This window comes from Bombus fervidus, unplaced genomic scaffold (genome assembly GCF_041682495.2).
Source record: "Bombus fervidus isolate BK054 unplaced genomic scaffold, iyBomFerv1 scaffold0071, whole genome shotgun sequence".
Classification (NCBI taxonomy): Eukaryota; Metazoa; Arthropoda; class Insecta; order Hymenoptera; family Apidae; genus Bombus; species Bombus fervidus.
This window is the reverse complement of record NW_027212634.1, coordinates 17,501-27,500: the sequence shown is the minus strand read 5'-3', so window position 1 is coordinate 27,500 and position 10,000 is coordinate 17,501. Positions and strand designations below refer to the sequence as shown.

The 10,000-nt window shown below is 50.5% G+C and overlaps 1 non-coding gene and 1 pseudogene across 1 annotated transcript; both read right to left on the bottom strand.

Annotated features, from left to right (window-relative positions):
• Positions 1-5,399, bottom strand: part of LOC139997376 (large subunit ribosomal RNA) — an 8,875-nt pseudogene extending 3,476 nt beyond the window's left edge.
• A 2,123-nt stretch (positions 5,400-7,522) lies between these two features.
• Positions 7,523-7,677, bottom strand: LOC139997375 (5.8S ribosomal RNA). The gene has a single exon (XR_011802761.1). It is a non-coding gene; the product is annotated as a 5.8S ribosomal RNA (ribosomal RNA).
• Between the last annotated feature and the right edge of the window lie 2,323 nt (positions 7,678-10,000).

Genomic DNA, 10,000 nt, shown 5'->3' with positions numbered 1-10,000 from the left:
AGATAATATTTCAGGCAGTCCGGGGATCATTAGGTGTTCTTTGGTTAATCCATCCGGACCTGCCGCGGCTTTCTTTCTGATCTTTCTAATTTTCTCCGCCACATCCTCAACAGCTATCGGCGTAAAAATTTCGTTTAACGACAGCTTAGAGACACATTGATCATTAATAAACGGGACACTAGATGGTCCTTGTTGCCCCCATAATTCTTTATAGTGTCTCTTGACTTCTTCAGCTGCCGGTGGCTGCCTGGCTGGTTCCAGGTATGCGCGATCGTCGTTGATAACGACATCGGCCAACTTCTTTGGACACTCATAAAACAGATCCTGGCATCGTGCGTATGAAAACCGCTTTCTTGCGTTGCGGCTGTTCTTTTTATGTCCCATTTGGGGCTTATTCCGACTTAAATTACATTTAGTGATCTCTATTTTATTGACTTTCTTTATAATTTCATAGAGATGTGCAATAAAATTATTTAATTCTTTACCAAGGGCTTCCTCGTTCCCTTGGTTTAATTTAAAAATATTTTCCAGCCGATCGTAAGCCTCACTTAAAACAGGAGGTACGTCGGCTGTCGTCAGTATGGCTTCTTCCAAGCTGAGTCTCCATGCACTAAGAGACTCATTGTCAACGCGGATCTCAGGCGTATTTGAAGACGCATTGCCTGGATCCACGAGATCGCACCCTCCCACTGTTGCCCAATTAGCCTCCTGAGAGCTTGTTGCCTCACCGACCAGTCTTAGCTTTTTTCTCTGATATTTGATCTGGTCTAAGGTCTTGTTTGTGAGGATCTTATTTATTTCTTTGTTTGGATATCTATGATTTTTAAATTTTTCATTAAGCTCTCTCAAGAGACTAAGTTCTACTTCATTCCAATTTTTATCTTTTGGGGGGTCCGGTCCCCTTCTTTTCTGATTTCTTAGGGCAGGGTGCGCATGCCTTTCGTGGGTCGAGAGTCCTCTCTGGGTCCCGAAACTCATGGGACATGCTTCACACTTATATTTTCCCACTGCCTTTTGCCCAGTGCCTGTACATTTAGGAATGTGGCACTGGGCCCCATGAAGTTTCGAGAAACTTTTCCCACAGAGACAACTCCATTTAATATGCGCATCTGTATGGTGTAGATCGAGGTGCTTGTTCAGGTCGGATAACGACATGAAGAAAAGGTTTATTCCCTTCTCTTCACATACTGGACACGCAACCCGATCGCCCACTAAAGGTACCGTAATTCCGTAACTCGTTGTCCGTTGGCTGGCTTGGTCGTCACCCATGATCCCCTGAGAAGCGGAAAAATCCGCCACGGCGCCTCCGGGATCGAGAGGCGTCGCGTCCGAGGCTTCGGTTGAATCGAACATTGAAACAAAGAATATGTGTTTCCGAAGTATTTAATTCCATCCATCATCCATCTCATGTCCATTGATTAGCCAAGTCGTCATAGGTATGAAGGAACGAGTTCCTTGTTGTTGGTTTAACATCCTCCTCTTCACGGTACTCCATTTCCCGTTTCGGCACGGCCGATGATGTTTGTTCAGCTCACGTCCCTTCGTCGCTACACTCCGTTTAGCCATGTCCGCTAACACCCGGGGGATATTTCCCCACGCTAGCGAAGCGAACATGTTACCGGCGGTACCACGAGGAGGTAGGAGTGCAACTTGGATAGACAGGGCCAAGGCCCTGCCTATCCCCGAGTACCTATGACTCCCCAAGGCCCCGCGACAAGGCCGTTATGTAGCGGCCAGACGCTGAGGGCCTCGAGGGGTAGCAATGTGAGGCACGGCCCGGCGGCGCATCGCTTTCCAGATGTTCGTCAATTTGCTCAAAGGGAAAAAAAATTCGCTACGCACGACCAATAAGGGCCGCACGCAGCGAAAATCCCCCCTCGAGTATGCGAATCGAAGTCCAGCGGCGTATTGCTTTCCAGCTCAGCCACCAAACCCGAAACGTGCAGCCTTCCGACAAAAGCACCACCGAACTGCTCGCTCTTAGACCTTCCAAGCACATACAACGCCACGTTGAGCGGTGTATTGCTCTTCCAGTGTGCGCGACTAAGTCCAGCGGCGTATTGCTTTCTGGCGCGTGTCAAAATGATAGCACATACCCAGCTGGCACTGCCGGGGACACCGCCTAGGTGTAGATGGGAATCGATTTAAAGGAAAAAAATTCGCTACGCACGATCGATAAGACCGCACGCAGCGAACCCTTCCCTATTGTAATGAGCGACTAAGTCCAGCGGCGTATTGCTTTTTAGCGTACGCACCGAACCAGACGCTAGTAATTCCATAGCGGATATCCGGCTAAGTCCAGCGGCGTATTGCTTTATAGATGGTATAAAAAAAGCGTTAAATGGAAAAAAATCGCTACGCACGACCATAAGACCGTACGCAGCGAATCCCCCCATAAGCCTTTATTAGCGCATGCGAAACCAAGGCCCGCAACACATTGCACCCCATTAAGGGGCCAATTACGTCACTAGTACGATGACGAGACTTGACAACCTTAAGAGAGTCATAGTTACTCCCGCCGTTTACCCGCGCTTTTTTGAATTTCTTCACGTTGACATTCAGAGCACTGGGCAGAAATCACATTGCGTCAACACCCTTGGGGGCCATCGCAATGCTTTGTTTTAATTAGACAGTCGGATTCCCCTAGTCCGTGCCAGTTCTGAGCTGAGCGTTGAATGGCGGCCGAAGAGAACGACCGCGCGCAACGACGATAATTAGATATCGTCGAGCGACGGAAGCCTCGCAGCAAGGAAGATCCGCGGGAGGCCAAGGCACGGGACCGAGCTCGGATCCAGGGTTACGCGACGACCGCGATCGTCTCCATACCCGTTGCAAACGAGAAATGGATAGACCGGGACGCCGTTTCGACCGTTCAGCTCGCCCAGGCCCGGCACGTCAGCCAAACCCGCTTCCCGACCAAGCCCGACACGCCCCGCTCCTCAGAGCCAATCCTTATTCCGAAGTTACGGATCCAATTTGCCGACTTCCCTTACCTACATTAATCTATCGACTAGAGGCTCTTTACCTTGGAGACCTGCTGCGGATATGGGTACGAACCGGCGCGACACCTCCACGTGGCCCTCTCCTGGATTTTCAAGGTCCGAGGGGAAGATCCGGACACCGCCGCAACTGCGGTGCTCTTCGCGTTCCAAACCCTATCTCCCTGCTAGAGGTTTCCAGGGAACTCGAACGCTTATACAGAAAAGAAAACTCTTCCCGGATCTCCCGACGGCGTCTCCAGGTCATTTTGGGTTACCCCGACGAACACTCTTACGAGGGCCCGAATGGTATGCGGTTCCGCTGCCGGGTTCCGGAATAGGAACCGGATTCCCTTTCGCCCAATGGGTGTTTATCTTTCGCTCAACTTTTTTACACATTTTGTGTTATAGCATATTTTCGTGTATATATATATGATCTTAGGACACCTCATCTGCATAGGATTTCTCTTAGGGCTTAGGATCGACTGACTCGTGTGCAACGGCTGTTCACACGAAACCCTTCTCCACGTCAGTCCTCCAGGGCCTCGCTGGAGTATTTGCTACTACCACCAAGATCTGCACCGACGGCGGCTCCAGGCAGGCTCGCGCCCAGACCCTTCTGCGCACACCGCCGCGACCCTCCTACTCGTCAGAGCTTCATGAAGGACGGTCCACGATCGCAATTGATCGAAAGACTCGCGTGCCTTCCCACTTGCCACTGACGGCGGAGTATAGGCGCGACGCTTCAGCGCCATCCATTTTCAGGGCTAGTTGCTTCGGCAGGTGAGTTGTTACACACTCCTTAGCGGATTCCGACTTCCATGGCCACCGTCCTGCTGTCTTAAGCAACCAACGCCTTTCATGGTATCCCATAAGCGTCGACTTAGGCGCCTTAACTCCACGTTTGGTTCATCCCACAGCGCCAGTTCTGCTTACCAAAATTGGCCCACTTGGCACTCTGATCCGACAATTGTATCTCGTGGCTTCATGATCCAAGCAAGCCAGAGATCTCACCCATTTAAAGTTTGAGAATAGGTTGAGGTCGTTTCGGCCCCAAGGCCTCTAATCATTCGCTTTACCAGATGAGACTCGTACGCGTTCGATGAGAACGGACGAGTGCCAGCTATCCTGAGGGAAACTTCGGAGGGAACCAGCTACTAGATGGTTCGATTAGTCTTTCGCCCCTATACCCAGTTCCGACGATCGATTTGCACGTCAGAATCGCTACGGACCTCCATCAGGGTTTCCCCTGACTTCGTCCTGACCAGGCATAGTTCACCATCTTTCGGGTCCCAACGTGTACGCTCTAGGTGCGCCTCTCCTCGCAATGAGAACGAGACGCCCCGGGAGTGCGGGGCCGCATTGTCTCGCGGCCCATCCTCCCTCGATCGGACACGCGCAACCCACTCAGGGTGGGCACGCGCGCCGATTTTCACTTTCATTTCGCCTTTAGGTTTACAAGTCCCAATGACTCGCGTACATGTTAGACTCCTTGGTCCGTGTTTCAAGACGGGTCCTGAGAGTACCCAAAGCAATAGCGTCGCCGACCGGTAATCAGAGACTCGGCCAGTCCAAGAAATCCGCCAGCCAACAGCTGCCGATGCCCCAGCACGGAATTAAACTCCGTAAAAACTGAGAACGATCGACGATCGCTTGCGGCGGTCTAGACGCACACACATTCGAGAATGGATTGGTTGCGGCCCGATACCGTCTAGTGTACCGTCGTGCAGTCGGCCGGGCGACCGAGGGTCTGCCGCGTGCGCCGAAGCGACGCGACAGTCACCCGCTCGGGCCGTAGACCGACACACAACGGGTCGCGACGTTCTACTAGGGGAGAAGTGCACGACTACGACGCCGGAGCGTTCGAATCGAAGGTGGCGTGCCCTCGCCAATGGAACCACGAAGGCCCACCCGGAGCATCGCTCACCAACGATCACCGACGCCGTCGACGATGAATCTCCCCATTCGATCTTTTGGGTTTCTCAGGTTTACCCCTGAACGGTTTCACGTACTCTTGAACTCTCTCTTCAAAGTTCTTTTCAACTTTCCCTCACGGTACTTGTTCGCTATCGGTCTCGTGGTTGTATTTAGCCTTAGATGGAGTTTACCACCAACTTAGGGCTGCACTCTCAAGCAACCCGACTCTAAGGAGAGATCCTCCCGAAACGCGTTCCGGTCACTACGGGCCTGGCACCCTCTGTGGGTACATGGCCCCATTCAAGATGGACTTGGACGCGGTTCGACGTCACGGGATAAACGGATCCTCCCGAACACTACATTTCCCAACGGCGGAACCGCGGGATTCAGTGCTGGGCTAATTCCTGTTCGCTCGCCGCTACTAAGGAAATCCTTGTTAGTTTCTTTTCCTCCGCTTAGTAATATGCTTAAATTCAGCGGGTGATCTCGCCTACTCTGAGGTCGCTTCAACGTCACGACACGGTGACAATTTTTTTTTTTTCAAAGAAAAAAAAATTTCGTGCCATGTGGGCGCGATTCGAGAAAAGCAAGACGGTTTGATAACAATGCGACAGAGGGTCTTTATTTTTATTTCTCTCTCCGAGAATCGCCTCAAAGAGAAAAAAAAATAAAAAAAAAAATTAATTCGAATAGAATCGAGAACCGTATATTCTATCTCGATCGAGAAACGTTTTATGCATCTCGCCAAAGTGCCTTTTAAACTTCGTTCGTCGTATCATGTTCGAGCTAAGACTCACGCAAGACACCCGTAACGATCTCCGGTTTTTAACGCCCGTCCTCTTTGTATAATATATATATATATACGTGTTATGTATAATATATCTCCCGTAGCCGTTTCTCTCTTCTCGACGATTCCAGCGGTTCCTTGTTTTCGCCTGTTATTGCTGGCACAGAGATCGAACACGCGACATATATATAACATATCGGTTTCTTTGCTCTGTACCAACGACGAAAACGCACGGGAACTCACGCAAGTGGAAAAGCGAGCGCGAGACGTACACAACGGGGTGAATTTATTACTCGGGGACTGGACGACCGGCGATCTGTTAGGATGCGCGGTCCAGCGATAGACGACGAAGAGACATGGGATGACCAACGATCTCTTTTTCTCTAATACTCGGAGCGCCGAAACGCCTTAAAGCAAAAAAAAATCACACGCGCGTACGTCGTACGTACGGCGCGTGTATACCTCGTCTCTAATCAAGTTTCGTTAGTCTTTCTCGAGCCTCGCCAAAGAGGATCGTTCTCTTCCTCTGCGCGATCTCTCCGTGCCAATGTCAGAGATTATTCTCTTTCGCACGACGACGAAAACGACTATTTTCGACGATCCGAACAACTTTGTAACGGACTCACATGCACATCTTAAAATCGGGTACAGAAACGTTGCGCAACACCGTGAGCTTTTCTCTTCTTCGTCACCCTTAAATATAGCCGATCGTAGACGCACGCTAGATCGTAACACACTTTTCGTTGATTTCCGACGAACGTGGCTTTGGGCCAGGCGCGCGGGCAGAGAGATACGCGACCGACGGGGAAAAATTCGTCCCGATACATGTACGCGTACTCTCCGATCTCCGCGCAACGCTGGGGATCATCTCCCTAAGTCATCAGCGTTCGAAGAAATCTCGTGTGTCCGTTCCCGGATCTACGGCTTTCTCTGGGTTCACGAAGAACAGAAAAAAGCACAGAGGATGAAAAACGCAACGACGACCCATCGATGCGACGGTCCTCGTTGTCTTCTCGTCAGTCGTCTCGCGCCTGCAGAATACATCTCTGCCGCACGAACAGACGGAGTGGGTATTCGATCCCTGGGGCTGTACGAGTAAAAACATCTTGATGAAAAGACGGTTGTGTTTCTTTAAGGCACACAGTTTTTCGTTACGCCACCAAGTTTAGGTTTAGGTTTTAATATCTTGGTTCTCTTTTCTCTCCTCTCTCGACTGACTTTGTTCAAAAATATTTTTGCTTTCTCTCAGTCTCGCCAAAAATTCATTTAAGACGACGTCGGGGGCGCGGTCATTCGTGCTTATCGAAGACTAACAAAACGTAGCAGAGGCTGATACAAAAAGAAAAAAAAAATCGGCCACGAAGAAAACTCGCTCTGTGTATCTCGATAACCGCGTCGACGACGACGGTTCTCTCCGCGCTCTTTTAATTCGTATCCTTCTTCTTGCGCTTCGTCCGACTCAGAAACGTTCGTAAAACACGAACGACGGCGGGTTGTCAAGCCAAGAAGGGACAGAGAAGAGACGGAGGTAGTTTTGCGAGTCTCCCGTGAACGCGATAGATTTTTCATATATATTTGTATCGAGAGCATGCGTACGCCGGTCTCCACACGATCCAGCGACGAACGCCGACGAACGTCCAACAATCGCTCGTACGTCGCGTACGAGCCCTCGACCGCTCTTTAATTCGTATTCTTTTGCTTGGCGCTCGTCCTCCGACTCAGAAACGTTCGTTTAAAGATAAAACGAACGACGGCGGGCTGTCGACGAGGCAAGAAAGAACAGAGAGAGACGGACCGAGAGCAACGATACGCAACGCAAGCAGTCTTAGGTTTACGTGAGCAACCCTCAGCCAGGCGTGGTCCAGGAATTGTATCCGTGGACCGCAATGTGCGTTCGAAATGTCGATGTTCATGTGTCCTGCAGTTCACACGTTGACGCGCAATTAGCTGCGTTCTTCATCGACCCACGAGCCAAGTGATCCACCGTTCAGGGTAATCGTTTATGCATGGATTTTTGTTTGTGTACTCAGGTTTTTGTACTCTTATTCTCGGTTCGAAAGAAGCCGATATCCGACAAACGTCCGACCAACGGGAATCGAACGCGCGGAAGTCGCCATATGATTGACGACACGAAAATACGTTCGAAAACGAAATCGGACGGACTGCGCGACGACACACGCAGCCCGCCGACCGGGCGTAAAGTGCATTATAATATATAACAACCAACGAGATCGAAGCTCCGTTCGTCAGGAAACGACGGGGATATAACACCCGATTCTGAATCCTCTGTACAGCACACGATCTCGCGAAGAAAGCGCACGGTGGCTAGCCCATGATATATATATATGTTCGTTCCTCTCGTCCAGTTATTCGAAGCAAACAGCCGATATGCATCTCCATCGTTCGGGTAAAAAAAATCGATGGGACGCGCACGGTCGTAGTCTTCCTCGCGCGGTCGTTTCTTCCCGATAGCCAGAAGCAGAGTTTGAAAAACTCTAGCGACGGAACGAGGCATTAGACTCTCGACAACGAGGATACAGACACGGCCGGCGGTCCCCTCTGAATCGACTTCGGTGGTTCAGGTAAAAATAAAAAAAATCGATGGGACGCGCACGGTCGTCGTTCCTCTTCCTCGCGCGCGGTCTATTCTTCCCGATAGCCAGAAGCAGAGTTTGAAAAACTCTAGCGACGGAACGAGGCATTAGACTCGCGACAACGAGGATAGAGAGACGGCCGGCGGTCCCCTCTGAATCCACTTTGGTCGCTCAGGTAAAAATAAAAAAAAATTCGAAAGGGACGCGCACGGTCGTCCTTCCTCTTCCTCGCGCGGTCGTTTCTTCCCGATAGCCAGAAGCAGAGTTTGAAAAACTCTAGCGACGGAACGAGGCATTAGACTCTCGACAACGAGGATAGAGAGACGGCCGGCGGTCCCCTCCGAACGGATGGCGACAACGACGACTAAAGCGCGAAAAATCGCGACGAAGAGGAACGCATCTCCGTTCAGGTGTATGTGTGTGCGTGCGTTTAAAAAAAATTCGATGGGACTCGCAGCCATCGGCCTCGCGCGGTCGTTTCTTCCCGATATCCAGAAGCAGAGTTTGAAAAACTCTAGCGACGGAACGAGGCATATGACTCACGACAACGAGGATATGGACAGGCGGTCCCCTCTGAACGGGTCGACGAGACGATGGTAAAAGAGACGAACCGGACGAAACTTCCGTCGATCAGGTAAAAATAAAAAAAAATTCGATGGGACGCGCACGGTCGTCGTCGTCTTCCTCGCGCGGTCGTTTCTTCCCGATAGCCAGAAGCAGAGTTTGAAAAACTCTAGCGACGGAACGAGGCATATGACTCACGACAACGAGGATAGAGAGACGGCCGGCGGTCCCCTCTGAATCGACTTCGGTGGTTCAGGTAAAAATAAAAAAAATCGATGGGACGCGCACGGTCGTCGTTCCTCTTCCTCGCGCGCGGTCTATTCTTCCCGATAGCCAGAAGCAGAGTTTGAAAAACTCTAGCGACGGAACGAGGCATTAGACTCGCGAGGATAGAGAGACGGCCGGCGGTCCCCTCTGAACCAACTTCGTCTAGTTAAGAATCGTTACTCTTTACCATCACTCGCCTTGGTATATATCTTTTCGGGCCAACATCCACGCAATGCGTTTTCGTTCTAGGTTACCCGATCCACGAGTACGAACGTACAACGTGGTTTCGTTTTGTCGAACATCGTATATCGTTCGCCGTTGAAACGAACGACAACGAAACGACATAGGAAGAACGAACGCCCTTTGGGTAGGAAGCACGTTTCGAGGAACGACGAGAGTTTGGAGAGACGCGCGAGATAGCTGGAGACGCGCAGATATAGGTATCCATGGATCTTCGAAGAGAACCTTCGAAGATATATAATTCGGTATCCTTTTTTTCTGCGGCTCGCTATTCGCGTTCTTTCGCTCTCGTCGACGACTCGTTATAGACGCTTCGTTCGATCCCAAAGAGCAGTCTTCCTTATGTCCCGTTGCTAGGAGGTGAGGCCTACGCAACGCAACTACGAAATATAGAAGAGGTGTGAGCAGTGATCTCTCCGACACGAGGCACTTTAGAGATTTTAGTTTATATATTATATTGTTCGTTCGTTGGATTTCCACGATGCAAATACGAAATACGAGATCGTGACGGCGGGTCTTTCTGTGTACGACCTCACGCAGGCGCCTCGATCGCATTTCTCATTACACGTGGTTTCCACTGTAACTTTTAGTTTTTTCGATATGTGTTCAGCTCAAGTTCCCTCACATATCGTTATTATTATTATTATTATTAT